This window comes from Rhinolophus ferrumequinum, chromosome 23 (genome assembly GCF_004115265.2).
Source record: "Rhinolophus ferrumequinum isolate MPI-CBG mRhiFer1 chromosome 23, mRhiFer1_v1.p, whole genome shotgun sequence".
NCBI classification, from domain to species: Eukaryota; Metazoa; Chordata; class Mammalia; order Chiroptera; family Rhinolophidae; genus Rhinolophus; species Rhinolophus ferrumequinum.
In genome coordinates this window covers 19,289,263-19,304,629 of record NC_046306.1, presented here as the reverse complement: position 1 = coordinate 19,304,629, position 15,367 = coordinate 19,289,263, and the positions used below count along the sequence as shown (strand labels likewise).

The 15,367-nt window shown below is 50.4% G+C and overlaps 1 protein-coding gene across 8 annotated transcripts in view; it reads left to right on the top strand.

Annotated features, from left to right (window-relative positions):
- Positions 1-15,367, top strand: part of DLGAP4 (DLG associated protein 4) — a 191,116-nt gene that overhangs the window by 69,425 nt on the left and 106,324 nt on the right. For 6 of the 8 annotated variants that reach the window (XM_033094265.1, XM_033094261.1, XM_033094263.1 and 3 more), the window contains exon 3: positions 14,303-14,437. The exons of the other annotated variants lie outside the window; for them this stretch is intronic. The gene's annotated coding sequence lies outside the window, so the exon portion shown is untranslated. The remainder of the gene's footprint in view (positions 1-14,302; positions 14,438-15,367) is intronic. 8 annotated transcript variants of the gene reach the window in all.

Below are 15,367 nucleotides of genomic sequence, written 5' to 3'. Positions count from 1 at the left end.
GGATCAGAATAGATAGTGGGTGGGAAAGGGCCAACAGGCTCGTTGTTGTCAGTAGAAATAAGACCCAGAAAATGGAGGGAAGCCCCCCCAAGGTGTCATACCAAATATCAGAAGATACAGAGAAGAGCCTAGAACTGCCACCCTGAGCCACCAGTGCCACTTCCCAGCGGGACTGGCAGCCAGGCTGGGGCAGCACCTGGCAGCCCCAGCTGACAGACATATCTTCAGGCAGACAGACTCAAGCCCCAGAGCCAAGTGTCCCTGTGGGGGTCGGGGGCCAGGCCAGCACGGGCTGTTCCTTCACCAGCCACCCTAACAGCTCCAACCTTAGTGTGCCTCACAGGGCTGCCGTCATGCCCAATTAGGCTGTCCTGGGCCACCCTCTCTCCAGGGCCCTGTTGTGACCATATGAGGCCCTGGATGTAATCATGACTACTCCCCTTGGCTGTTGGACTTTGGGGAGGAGGTAGCCACCTGCTCTTGTGGTCACCTGTGACCTTAGAGAGCTGACTCCCCAGCCCAGCCCAGGAGGCCTTAGCTCCTGGGCCCAGAGATTTGGCTGCACCAACCGCCCCCCTACCCACCCACCCACACCCCTTACCCTGGCTCCAAGGCCTGGCGCTAAAGCAAAGTGAAGGAGGAAAGGAGGGAAAGATGGCAGATGATGGAGAAGAACAGGGGGAAAGGAAAGCAGGGGACTTAGCACCACCAGCCAGCCTCGTAAGCTGAGGCTGCTGTCAGCCATAGCACCCTCCCCTCCCACATGTACTTTATGAGACATAAGCCTGCCTCAACCTCACTCTCCTGTGAAGCTTTCAGCAGCCTGTGCAGCCAGGACACATCCCCCTGTCACAGACCCTGAGAGATGATGTAACACAGGGTCTGAGCTGAGGGCTTAGTGTGGGGCTAGGGTCAGAGGTCATTCTGGGGCCGGAATCATCATAGGGAATGCTTTTCATGGCAGGGATACCTCTTGGGCCATGGCCTCATCTCCAGCGCCGTCTGCACAGAGCAAGCATATCTAAAGAAGAGAGGGAATGAAGGAAAGGAGGGAGGGAGGGCAGGCGGGCTGGCTGCACGGTTTTTCAGATAGAGGGAACTTTCACAAACGCAGGCTCAGGAGAGTCGTTTGAAGGGTTTTCTTAGATAAATTATATCATAAGAAATTAATTATCTTTGCATGTTGCTTTTTTCACAGATCATGTGTTTGATATCTAGCCAAGCACAAGTGTAGCTGTAGTTCATTCATTTCTCTGCTGAGCAGTATTCCATTGTATGTTGATAACACGTTTTGTCCATCCTCCTGCTTGCGGACATTTTAATGGTTCCAGTTCTTCACCATAAGCAGTGTTCCAATGAACTTCCTCATGGACGTGCATTAGTGTTTCTCTAGAAGCAAGATTTTCTGTTTTAACAACCACTGCCAAATTGCTCTTCAAGGCAGTTATGCCACTTTGCGCTCCTGTTGGTGATACATCTGAGTTCCCATTAGCTCAGTACCTCACCATCAGTTGATTTATCCCTCTTTAATTTTGCCAATCTGCTGGGTGAAAGCATCTCATGTCCATGAGCATCACCCAACTATTAGAAAGGCTGAGCTTCATTATAGGTTTAATGATCGTCTGAATTGCCTCTTTTGCAAAATGCCCTTTCACATATTTGCCCAATGTTTTTATCGGTCACTTATCTTTTTCTTATTAATTTGTTAAATATGTTTTTATGTGTGGATATTAGTCCTTGTTATGTCGGTTGCAAATATTTTCTCCACGTGCGTTGCTTGTGTTTTCATTTTGTGTCTTTCTCATTCAGAAGTTTAATTTGGGGGTGTAGTAACACGTCATCCCTTTATTTGCTTTTACTTCTTTGCAACTTGTTTAAAAAGGCCTTTCCCACCCAAGGTTATAAAAATACACTATATTTCCTTCAAATAATTTTAAAAAGGTTGTTTTCCTCTTATGTTTCATATTTAGGTCTTTAATCTACCTGAAATTTTATTTTTGCATGTGGTATGAAGTAGGGATCTAGTTTTATTTTTATACAGAAAGCCCGTTGTCCCAGCAGCATTGATGGAATACTTTATCCTTTTCTCGCAGATTTGAAATACCATCCTTGTTTTATGTATAAGTGCCCATGTAGTGATGGACCTATTTCTGGGAACTCTGTTCTGTCTCACTGATCTCTTTGTCTATTCCAATTCTACACTCATTACTGTATCTCATTATTTTTTCAACAGGGATGTATTGGCACTAGGGGTAGGACACTTCTGTCTTGGCTTGGACTGTCCCGCTCATTGTACGATCTCTGGTAGCCCTGATCCAGTCCTTGGCATTCAGTGCTAGTAGAAGCACTCCCCTTCCCCCACCCCAGTCACTGTTACACTGAAAATGCCCCCATCATTTCCGAAGGCGCCCTAGGAGGTCAGTCCTGCCTGGCTATTGAAAATCACCACAAATAGCTGTCTGCTGTGGTTTAATATCTGATGGACGGGCCTCTCCCCTGCTTCTTGATACTTCATCTTCTTCTTTTTTTTCAATATCTCCTTCCACTCTGCTTTGCTGCCAGAAATGGAATGCTCGCATGATGCCCTGTCAGGCGCCTCTGAAGCTGGGACTCCCTCCGACCACACAGTCCACTCCTTTGGGGGCGGGTTGCTCTGATTATTAGAAATGACTGTCTTACATTGAACTGAAGTTGGCCCCCCCCACCCCGTGACACACTTCCTTCCCAGATCCTGCGCCCACAGAACACAAATCTCTCCTCCTTGACCTCAGAGAGCAGACATATCCCTTCCCTCTCAACTCTTCTCCCCAGACTCCCAAACGCCCAAGCTCTAGTTCCCGCCAATGTTCCCACTTGGCTTCCATGACAGACAGCGGGGCACATCTGAGCTTGAGCTGGACACACTGGGTTAGAAAACCTGCTCTCCTACTTATTAGTCATGTGACTCTGAGAAAGTCAACTTCTCTGTGCCTCATTTTTCAAGTGGAGACAATAGGTCCTCTGCCTCCCAGGGTCCATGAGAGATGCAAATGATTCAGAGCTTGACAAGTCCTGGGCATAGTGGGGTTGCTTAAGAAGTGAGAGCTCTTAACATTGTTCCTGTGATTACTACTTCTCCATGCCTCTCGTGGTGGTCACTGTCCCATGCCAACCCATCAGGAGAGGTGCCCAGAGTTGAAAGAAGCACCCGAGTGGGCTCTGGCCAGGGCAAAGACCACCATCGCCTCCCCTGTCTGAGAAACTGAGTTGACAGGGTTTGCTGCTGGGCTGGTTGTGGGGTGACAAAGAGAAGGCAAGCTGAACTCAAGGTTTTGGTCTGGTCAGTTAGGAGGGTGGAGCTGCTGGGATGGGGAGACTGAAAAGAGCCGGTTTGCAGGATCAGAGCACAGGTTTGGCCACGTCACGGTCGAGATGCCTGTTAGATGTCTAAGGGGAGATGTTGAGTAGGCAATTGAATGCATGAATCTGGATTTCAGGGAAGGGATCCAGGTTACAGATGTAAATGTGGGACTCATCAGACCTTCCCAGATCTTTTTCTCTACAATTGCAAAGATGTTTTACCTTGTGTGCTTTTCTCATAAATATTATAGAACCCTACTTTAGTGGATCTGCAGCCTGCTTTTTCATGTATCCTATGGTTTGGAGTTTTGTTGTTTTCTTCAGGTCAGTGCATAGACAGACTTCACTCTTTTTCATGGCTGCATTCTATTCCACGGCATAGATGGATGAAAATTATGTCCCCGTTTCCCCACTGTTGGACACTGGTTATTTCTTGCCCTCCTCTCTTACTCACTGCACTGTGAGCAATCTTGGACAGGTCTCCTTGGGCAGGTGGACAGAGTTGCTCTGGCTTTGCCTTGGGGCTGTGGAGTTCCTGATGATAGCTCCACGCTTGCTCGTTTGTAATACGTATTTGGCCTCTACCTGAGGGTTTGTTTTAAAAGTTCCTTTGGGAAGTTTGAAAACAAATATCTATTGAGTCAAGCCTGGAACTGGGCCCGAGTTTGCAACCATGGACACACTGGAGATCCCAGCATTCTGGGGCGAGAGTGGGGTGAGGGTGTAAGAAAGCACGTTAGTTAAGCAGGCTGGTTTGGGAATCAGAGGTTCAAGTCCCAACTCCGGCTCTTTCTCATCCTGTGTCCTGGGCAGTGATTTCCGTTCTCTAAGCCTCTGCTTTCCCGTCCACAACACAGACCCACTTCTCCTGTATAGGAGTGGAGGGGATATTAAGAGATAATGAATGCCAAGTCAGGGGCTTAGCTGAGGCCGTCAGAGCTAAGCCCTCTCTTGATACGAACTCTACTCGTTATGAGTTACAGCTGTGAGTCTAAGCTGTGCAGATTCCCCCATTCATCTCATTCCTTTGTTCCTTTTCTTCCTCACTTTTTGTATTCCCTTATATAAGTAAGAAAAAGAAACAAGTAGGGGATTAGGAGAAGAGAAAATGAAGACAGGAATGAGATAATTCAGGTTATATGTTACTAAACGTAGGCTATACATTTGCCTCGGAGCTTCCTAGTAGACAAAGGAAAAAGGGAAATATAAGCAGTAGCACAACTCATAATGTGCTGCTGAAAGGAAAAGAGGGCAATTCATCGTCCAGCTGTGTGCAGTCACCAGGTCTCCAGTGCCACTCCATACTAAATACAGGAATGGTGGGGCTTCGACAACTGTGGTCTCCAAAGGACCTGAGGTGCAGTGGGGCCCTGGGGGCCAAAACACCAGGGGATGGGTAGTGGAGCCTGAGCTCCTGGCCTTCTGGTGGGGGAGACAGCCAAGACCACACCCACCCTCCCACAGGGCACAGTGGGGGCTCGGAAGTGTGTGCAAACTGGACCAAGTGGCAGTGAATTTCAGCTGGGGGAAGGCTTCATGGAGGAGGTGGTATTTGCCCTGGGCTTCAAAGGCCAAGTAACACTTGACCCCTGGAGATGAAGGCAGAGGTCATGAGATCCCCACCAGGTCCTGCCTGGGGAAGGAGCATCTGATCATGGCCTCTCACAGATAAAGGGAACTTAGAGATTTGAGTTAATCAACTGCCCTCCCCATGATGGGAAAACTGAGGCCCAGGGAAGGCAGGGATGAACTGAAGTCACACAGAGAGGCGGGGACATAACAGGCCTCACACACAAGCCTTCTGCCTCCCTGACCAAGGCTAGTTCTCCCCTACCCACCGTGGCTCCTGCACTGGGTTCTGACTCGCCTCCTGTTGGGTCACTAACCACCTACTGCCTTCCACGTGGTTCCCCTTATATTTGATTCCCACGCTGTGACTTACAGAGGCACAGAATAGCAGCCCTGGAAGCGGGGGGGCATGCCTCCTGTGCTCTCCGCTTTAGTCTCACTGAACTTCTCTTGATCACAGCTCCTTCCCGAACACAGAGCAGAGTCCTGGATCCTGGGCCTGTGTGTCAGTGCAAGAGAGCTGGCTTGTCCCTAAGTTAGACTCGGGTATAAGAGGTGAAGTACCCACCTGGGGAGTCCTTTAGGTACACTGAGCCCCAGCTTTGATCCTGGCCTAAATCACTGACCGTGGCCCCAGACTGAGTTCTGATCTTGGCCCAGGCGGTTGGTAGTCGGGGACATGAATAGTTGGGATCAGCCCCTCCCTCATAACTGCTAGAAACTCAGCTGAGGACCACCTCTCCCCGAAATTAAAGGCCAGTGGTTCTGACTCAGATTGTGCCCCAAAGGTTCTGTCTCAAACACCTGCCCTCCACGCCCTGGCCTTGGCCCCAGTGACCTGAGGGTAGCTGCAGATAGCAGACAAGCCATTCAGTCCCACCTTCTCTGACCATGAACTCTGCATCCCCAAATGGGCTGCCAGCACAGCTCAAACCCTCCCTCCCCCTCCTCTTAATTTGCCTCCTAGCTAATTCCCCATGCCATGTGATCCATGGTGAGGGCTGAGATATTTATAAAATCTGTGTCCTTCATGATAAAGCCAGCCCCAGGGACCAGGGCCAGAGCAGCTCTGTTCATCCTCTGAAGCCCATAAAGCTTCAAACCACATCCACCCCACTGAGCCCTCATCACAGTCTACTGTCACCAACTGAAGTCATAGCTCCTGCATTTCAGAGCTGCCCCCTCTCTTGCACCTACCAGACTTGGAACTCTGTTCCCTACAGCCTCCAAGCCTGGCTGGGTGGAAGGGGCAGGGCGCTGGAGGCAGGCAGCAAGCTCAGCTTCCCACTGGGTGCCTGCCTGCCTGCCTGCCTGCCCATGAGTCACTACCCATCTCTAAGTGCCAGTCTCTTTGTCTTGCAAATGAACAGTGGCCCCTAAGTCCATGGGCTGGGAAATGGGGTTCAGTGAGGTTCAAAGCCCCCAGTTTCACCCCAGCAGAGAGGAGCCGCTACACTGTCCCCACCATAACCAGTGCCCTGTGAGCAAGTGGGCAGGACCTGCTCTCAGTTCACCTCAGCCTGTCACAGTGCCTGTAGGTGCTCCGTTTGGGTTGTCTAAAATCTCAATTCAAGTATAGGTCACCCTGGAAGGGAGGCCGCTTAAGGCTGCCCTTTGGAGAAGTTACAAAGTCTCCCGGGAACATTCTGACTTCACATGGTGAGCCTCAGGGCCTGGGTGACAGGAAGGGACTGGTTTAGGGTTATGCCCCTGAGAGGTCCCCTGTACCCACACCACCTTCACCAGTAGGTTAGAGACCTCAGAGGTCTTCCATGCCACCCCTTCCCAGGGCAGTACCCCCTCCTCGCATTCTGCCAGCACTCCTCTGCCCTATGCTTGCATTCAAGTTCATCCTCTCAGGCAGCTCCTGACACCTCTGGGATTTTTCTTAGATTGTGCCAAAGTCTTTTTCCCTGTAATTTCCTCCCTCTTATCCAGATGCTTCCCCTTGGAACATTTGCTCTTGAGCTCATCCCTGTGCATTGGGCTTGGAAGACCCACAGGAAGAAAGCCAGGCAGGATCCCTGCTGCTGAGGAGTTCACAGTCCAGTTTTAGAGTCAGATGGACCTGGGTTCAAATCCTAACTGTTCGTTGCTGTGTGACCTTGGGCAGGTCAGTTAACCTCTGTGCTTTCATCTGTAGTTCCAGAAGAGGATATGAGAGGATGTAGGTGAGGCATGTAGAACAGGGTCTGACCTGTGGTCGGAACCTCATCAGTGGTTGGTTGGAGGATGCAGGCTGAGGGCAGGATGGCCTAGGCTGCAGTGGACACCTGCCGAGTAAGGGAGAGGCCATGCTCAGGCAGGGGCATGTCTCAGGAGGTGATGCAAAGCCGGGACGCGGTGCCAGGACGTGGGCAGCCCGGCAGGCAGAGAGGGGAAGACTCTCCTGCCAGTGGGAACTGCTGAAGTCCGTAGGCTTGACGCCCCCAGGCTGTCGTGGTGGCAGAACCCTGGGTTTACAGTGGCAGTGGAAGCTGGAGAAAACACCTGGGTCATGTCACAAAGGACCCTTGTTATTGGGCTGCAGTTTGGGCTGCAGCTGTGGTCACCGTGGAGGCAGTGAGGGGTTAGGAGGCATGGTCATGTGGCGTGGACTGAAGGGGCTGGGCTGTATGACCCTCCTGACAGGTCCCGGGCTGAGGCAGCAGGGATGAAAAGGCGCAGAGGCAGAACTGCTAGACCTGGCGATGGGCCAGAGGGGTAGGGGGGCTGTTGGAGCAGGAAGGGAAGCAGGGGGACCTCAGCATCCAGCTTAGGTGCTAGGAGCTGCCACTCGGGTGGGGACACGGAAGGAACAAGTCTGCCAGATGAGATCTGGAATTCAGTCCAAATGTGTTGAGTCTCAGATGCCTGGTTCACGTGCCGGGGCGAGGCAGCCAGGTGGCAATGGATCCTCAGGGTCACTGGTCATTCATTCATTCATTTACTCATTCGTTCATGCATTTACTCATTCAATATATGGTTATTAAGCACCTCCTACCGTGTTTCCCCGAAAATAAGACCTAGCTGGACCATCAGCTCTAACGCATCTTTTGGAACAAAAATTAGTATAAGACTCAGTCTTATATTATACCCAGTATTATATTATATTATATTATATTATATTATATTATATTATATTATATTATATTATATTATATTATATTATATTATAAAGACCCAGTCTTATATTAAAATAAGAACAGGTCTTACATTAATTTTTGCTCCAAAAGACACGTTAGAGCTGATGGTCCGGCTGGGTCTTATTTTCGGGGAAACACAGTATATTTCAGGCACTGTATCAGGCACCGTGATATTGCAATGGACAGGACCCAGCCCCAGCTTTCATGAGGTTCTCAGTCTAAGGAAGAAGAGACAATAAGCAAAATAAATGAACAGACACTCTGAAGAAAACCAACCTGGGTGACATGGGAGTGAGAGAGGGCCACCACCTCGATAGAGATGTAGTCTGGGAGGCCTCTCTGAGGAGGTGACATTGGGGCTGAGCCTTGAATGAAGGGAGGGAGCAGCCACGTGGGAGTCTGGGCCAAAGCATTCCTGATGGAGGAAACAGCGAGGGCAGAGTCCCTGAGGCAGGAGAGAGCTTGCCATGTCTCAGGAAGGAAGAGGAGGCCAGGCTGGCTGAGGGCTGTGAATGGGGCACAGGGGTCATCAGGAAGGAGTATGTGGCCTCCTGAGGAGCTTGGTTTTCGTCAAGAACTCAGAGGTGAAGTTGGGGTGGGACTGGAGAGCTGAGTCGTCAGGGCGGAAAGGGTGATTAAAATCCTAAGAGGGAGGGGGTATATCAGGAAGGGAGTGTTGAATGGGAACCAGTGGCCTGGTCAAGGGCCTGAGGAGGCTTGAAAGTGCCACCTAAGCCCTGGGGTCAGAGGTCTGAGTGAGAACCCCGATCTCTCTACTCACCATGTGCTCTGGAGAGGTCTCCTTTCGATGAGCTTCCTCACCTGTTAAATAATAATAACAACATTGTCTCCCAGAGGGTGAAGACGGCGGGGGAAAGGGCTGCTGAACCCGGAAGAGCTGTGCATTTGGGAGGCAGCTGTGGTATGTGGAAGGCCAGCCCTCTTGGTGAGCTGGGAAGGCAGAGCGAGCCTGGATTTCTGGACATGTTCCCCCTGCGCCCTCCCGTCCATGGAAGTCTCCAAAGGTGGAGCTCCTGGAGGGCACTGCGGACAGAGCCCAGCTCAGTGGGACTGGTGGGGGCAAGTCTGGGTGGGCTGGCTGCTGGGAGCACTGACCGGCTACAGCTTGTTCCAGCCACAGCCTGGAGACAGATGCAATCCCAGTCTCTTAAAGGAGCTGGTGAGCAAAGGGAGAGACTGAAGCAGAAGCTAGTGATGTGAGAAGGAAAGGGAGGGAGGCTCCATTTATCCAGTAGCTGCTATGAACCTGTTCCCTTTGCGGCATGTGACATGGGTTGTCTTGTCACGCAGTGAATGAGTGCATCCCAACCCTGGTCTGTCTCTCAGCCAGTCCTGTGGCAGCTGTGGAGGGGGCTCAGGGACTCCCCCCTCACCAGCCCTGCTGTACACATAGGGAAGGCTGGCTTTGGTGGCATACTTCATCCCCCATGCCACATTGGCTTTGTCTCTGTTTCCCTGAACCTGTGAATCTTTGTCCAGCCTCAGGGCCTTTGCACTTGTTGTCCCGTGTAGATCTCTGTCTCTCTCTCTCTCTCTCGGTCTCTCTCTCTCTCTCTCTCTGTCTCTGTCTCTCTCTCTCTCTCTCTCTCTGTCTCTCTCTGTCTCTCTCTCTCTCTGTCTCTCTCTGTCTCTCTCTGTCTCTCTGTCTCTCTCTGTCTCTCTCTCTCTCTCTCACACACACACACACACACACACACACACACACATCATCTCATCCTGTCACTTCCTATTCAGCTTTCAGACCTCAGATCAAAGCTCACTTTCTCCAGAAAGCCTTGTCTGACTTTCTTTCCTTAAGTGCTCTCCTTGACCCACCGACCCCCATCTCCCAAGCTCTGATCACTGCTGTCATTTTCATTTATCTGTGTGGTTATCCATCTGTGATCTCTTGCCCCTGAGAGACTGACTGGTCTGACTGGTTGCCCCTAAGAGCAGGGACCATATTTCTTGTGGTTTCCATGGGGCCTAACCCAGAACAGGACCACAGGAAACACCGCTGGGATGGTTGATTGGTGTGCTGCTCTGTGCCTCTGCCCTGCGGGGTCTGAGGCTGCAGGGGCCCTGCTGGTCTTCCTGGATGCCTGTCTCCCTCCGTGCTCCTGAGACAGACTCCATGGCCCTCGTCCCCTCTAGCATGTGACGTCTTTTATTAAGTGGCTTCTGAGATGAGCCATGATTGCGTGGGCTCTGTGGACTGTGTGTGTGTGCACGTGGCCCTGGGTGCACGCACATGTGCACACGGGCCTCCGTGAGTAATTCCAGTGGTGCTTCCAAACGCTGTCTCCATGGAGAGGCCGCCCCCACCCGCCCCAGCCCCAGGTGGCTTGCCTCTGCCACCCCTTCTGGCTCCCCTCCCGGCTTCTCCCTGACCCATATTCGACCTGCCTTACCTCCCACATCCGTGGGGCTCTAGCTTCTGAAAGCTCAGGGTGCACAGACCTCTCCACAGACACACCTCTCATTCAAGATCAGCTCTAGGTTGCAGTGACACTTGTTGGAGCCACATGGAAAGAGAGTGGGAACTGGCCAGGGAATGCCTGGGTTGGAACCCGTTTCCTCCACCCTGGTTGTGTGGCCTGAGGACAATGAAGCTCATTTGGAGGATCCAGTCTTTACTGTGGCCCACAGGACCCCACGTGATTGGTGCCTCCTCTTACACACGCCCCCTTGCTCCCTCTGCTCCTGCCACACTGTCTGCCTTGCACTTAGCCCCTCACCCAACACACACTGACATTCACACATTCACAGTCACTCACACTCACACACTCTGACACACTCCCACATATTCTCATACTCTGACACACACACACACATGCATACACACCCGCTGCACTCCCACTTTTGCACCTGCTGTTCCTCTGCCTGGAATGTTCTTTCCCCAAGTATCCCCAAGGGTCAATCGACCCTCACCTCTGTCCAGATGCTGCTTTTCCAGAAAGCCTGTCCCGGCCACCCGTCACACTCATGCTTCACCATTCATCAAATTCATTCTAATTTGTTTCTAAGAAGGTATTGTTACCTGACATTGCATTATCTTCAATTTCTCTGTTGTCTGTCTCCCTATAGAATGTGACCTCTATAAGGGTAGGAACCTGGTCTGTGCTGCCTTATCCCCGAGACTTGATTGCCTGACACATAGTAGGTGCTCAGTACATACCTGTTACATGAATGAGCCTAAAGCCCTTAGCCCAGAACCTGGCCTTGATGACCACATTGCCACTGTTCTTAACCCCAGCGCATAGCAGGAGCTTGGTGAACGTTACCCGGCTCTGAGCTGGCACTCCACACATCTTATCACTTGCAACCCTCTCAATGAGTTCCATGAAGCAGGCACAAATATTATTATTCACACTTTCCAGATGAGGGTATGAGGCTTCACAAGTTACCTGGGGTTCCTGAAGCTGGCTAGGCTGATGGGGTTAGAGCCCAGGCCTGCCTTGTCCCAGGCTCCAAACCCAGTGCTTGCTGCCAGCTCCTATGTCACCACCTGCAAATGCAGCAATCCTGGTAGCCCCACTGAAATAGCATCATGGCAACGGGCACTCCAGCCCACTGAGGGAGGAGGCAGCTCCATGCCAAGGAAAGAGGCCAGGCCCCAGGCCTGGAGCCCTGAATTCCAGTCCCAGGTAGACCTCCTTGTTGGGTGACCTGTGGCCAGCATCTGGGTGACCTCTGGCCAGCATCTACCCCTCCGTACCCTGAGAGTGCAGTTAATGAGCTCGCTCAGCCAGCTTGAGACCTTGTCCAGGTCTAATATTCCCAAATCTAAGAGAGCAACCGGAGAGCATGGGGCCGGGGGCCTCCCAGGCCCCTCACCCAGCATGCAGGCGCATACACACACACACCACGACCCCCAGAGGGGTAGGGATGAGGAGGTTTGAACTTCTGGGGTAATTCCGGGGCCCCATTGAACACCTCGCACCCTGAAGGCAACCTTAATCAGCCTCAGTTTCTTCATCTATAAAACAGAGACCCTGCCCACTGTCCCAGGGCTGTTGTATTTAAATGACTCAGAAGAGGTGAGCTGTGCCCTTTTGAGGAAGGACAGCTTACCAGCAGTGCTACCCCTGTAATAGGAATCTGACCTGTGTGCCCCAGGGAGGAGTTGCTGGAAAGAAAAATCCTCAGGCTCTGGAGGTACAGGGCAATAACTGTCTTTATTCCCATACTACAGGCAAGTAAACTGTCGCTCGGATTTGGGACATGATTTCTCTAAAGTGGTATGAAGCAGGTTATGAAAACATAAATGGGGAGGAGGGTCGCTAAGGTGAGAGTAGGTTCCATGGACAGACAAACCTGACCTCACACTTTTCCCTGAAGCTGCTCTGCCCTCCCTCACTTGGGGTCTCAAGTCAGTGCACACGGGACTGTGTTAGAAAATGTAGGTCATAGGATCTCATCCCATTTAGACTCGGGTGGGCCCACGTGATCTGATGAAGTGGGTCTGGGAACCCAACTTGAGAAACCCTGACACAGAAAATGGAACAGTGAGAAACCAAAACCATTCTATCCACAGCATTTATTCAACTGACACTTACTACGACCCTCCCGTGCCAAGGCCTGAGTCAGACTGTGCTGGGGATCCTGATATGCCCCCAGCACACCTCGCTTCTACATTTTTTGGATTTTTTTCCTGATGTTCTTTTTCTAATTTCTTGAGCTGAGTACTTATATTACTTTTGTCTTTTCTAATAGAAGCCGTTAAGGCTATCCATGTCTCTCTGGATATTGCTTTAGCTACATCCCACAAATTTTGATACATTTTATTTTCATTATCATTGAGTTCTAAATATTTTTTTTAATTTATTGGGGTGACAAGTGTTAGTAAAATTACATAGATTTCAGGTGTACAATTCTGTATTACATCATCTATAAATCCCATTGTGTGTTCACCACCCAGAGTCAGTTCTCCTTCCATCACCATGTATTTGATCCACCTTACTCTCATCTCCCACCCCCACCCCCCTTACCCTCTAGTAACCACTAAACTATTGTCTGTGTCTATGAGTTTTTGTTTCTCATTTGTTTTCATTTCCCTTTTGGTGTCTTTCTCAACACATGAGTTATTTAGAAGTATGTATTTAAAAATTTTCAAACCTATTTTATCTTTTATTACTACTTTATGGTTTTTTTAAATAATGTATGTATGATACTGTTTCTTTGGTACTTGTTAAGACTTGCTTTGGCCTAAAACATTAGCCTAAAACATGGCCAGCTTTGTAAACGTTGCATACGTGTTTGCAAAGAACATGTATTTTCTAATTATTGGGGTCAGGATTTTCTATATATTTTTTTAATAAATTTTATTGGGGAATATTGGGGAACAGTGTGTTTCTCCAGGGCCCATCAGCTCCAAGTTGTTGTCCTTCAGTCTAGTTGTGGAGGGCGCAGCTCAGCTCCAAGTCCAGTGGCCGTTTTCAGTCTTTAGTTGCAGGGGGCGCAGCCCATCATCCCATGCGGGAATTGAACCGCAACCTTGTGGTTGAGAGCCCACGCTCCAACCAGCTGAGCCGTCCCTGAGGCAACTCAGCTCAAGGTGCCGTGTTCAATCTTAGTTGCAGGGGGCAGAGCCCACCATCCCTTACGGGAGTCGAGGTATCGAACTGGCAGCCTTGTGGTTGAGAGCCTACTGGCCCACGTGGGATTTGAACCGGCAGCCTTCAGAGTTAGGAGCACGGAGCTCCAACCACCTGAGCCGCTCGGCCGGCCCTTCTATATATTCTTAATGTTCAGTGTTAAATCTGATGTATTAGAAAGAAGAATCGAGGGCCATGGAAGCCAAGAGGAGACTCCTGGCCCAAATGTGTGTGTCAGGGAAGGCCTCCTGGAAGAGGTGATATTTAAAGATGTGTTAGCCTGGTAAGCAAGACAGGAAGAGCATTTCACCCAGAGGGAAAAGAATTGGCAAAATCATGGAGGTAGAGAGTAATTTGCAGGAAAAAAAAGGAAACACTGATAGAACTTGGTAGGAATCCAGGGAGATAAGATGAATCTGACTGAGGTGGCAGGGTCAGGGAGTGATGTTTATTGGAGGACATACAGAGCCTAGGATGGTGGCCGGTGCTAACTAACACAGCCGCGCAGAAAGGCATGTCAGGTGGCAGGAACTATGAGGAGAATCATAGGAATTCCAGCTAACTTCTATTGAGTTCTTACTTCTTGCCTGGCACTGTGCTAAATGTTCTACATGGATGGACTCATTTAATCTCTTCAGCAACTCTGATACCGTTATCATCTCCATTTTACAGATGAGAAATGGAAGCCTGAGAAGTATCTTGTCCCAGGTGACACAGCTCTAAGCGGTGGAGCCAAGATTCGAAGCCAGCTGGATACAGTCTGACCCTAGCTCTCATGCTCTTAGGCGTTACACTGCTGTTTCCTAGGTACGATGGGGGTTGCTGGGGAATGACATGTGGCCCACTGTGACTGGCCTTGGATTACTTGAGATAGAATGGGGCTGAAAAGCATTCTGAAAAGCTTGACAAAAATGAAGGTTTTACACTCAAGAGAACCAGGTTCCACGAATGGTTGCTTCCCAGCTCTGTGACCTGGAGCAAGTCACTTCTATTCAAAGAGCCTTGGTTTCCTCACCTATAAAGTGGGCCTGATACCCGCTGCCCTGCCTGCCTCACAGTGCTTTGCAGACTCTGAAGTGCTCTGCACATGTGTGTCATTGTTGAGCCAAGTCAGAGAGAGCTCAAAACGTCATGCTAAGGGAGCAGGGCTGCCTTCAGTCAGCGGTGGAGAACCACGGGTGGGCTTTGAGATGGGGAGGGGCAGGGAATCCTGAGCCTGAAGCTGAAAAGAACTTCGCAGATCCTTCATTCAGCTCTGTCAAATTCAGTAAATATTGGTGAGAATTGAATGGGTTTCTACGCTGAGCCAAGTTTCCGCTCATGAACCGATTCCAGTAGATTGTGTAGAGTGCTGATTTGAGGATTCTGGGCCTCATCCATTCAGTGAGAAAGTGAGCTTTTGATTAGCTATGTCTGCCACGCGAACAGGAAACAGCAGTGGTAGGAAGTTGTATGTCTGCCATTCGGGCTTTCGTCCTGAGGCTCTCAAGGGGACAGCACTGTCCCCCAGGGACCATTTTGCTACCACACAGTAATTGGGCCGGCACTACTAACATTGAGAGGGCAGAGAACTGGGGATGCTCTGGCCAGCCCCTCACAATGAAGAATTATCCCACCTGCATCTCACAAGACTTGCCAATGTTCTGCCAGTCATTCCAGCCGGCAAAAAAAAAATCAATCTGTTTCTAATTCCCTGAGACTGTCCCCTCACTGTATTTCATATACATGTATGAAGTA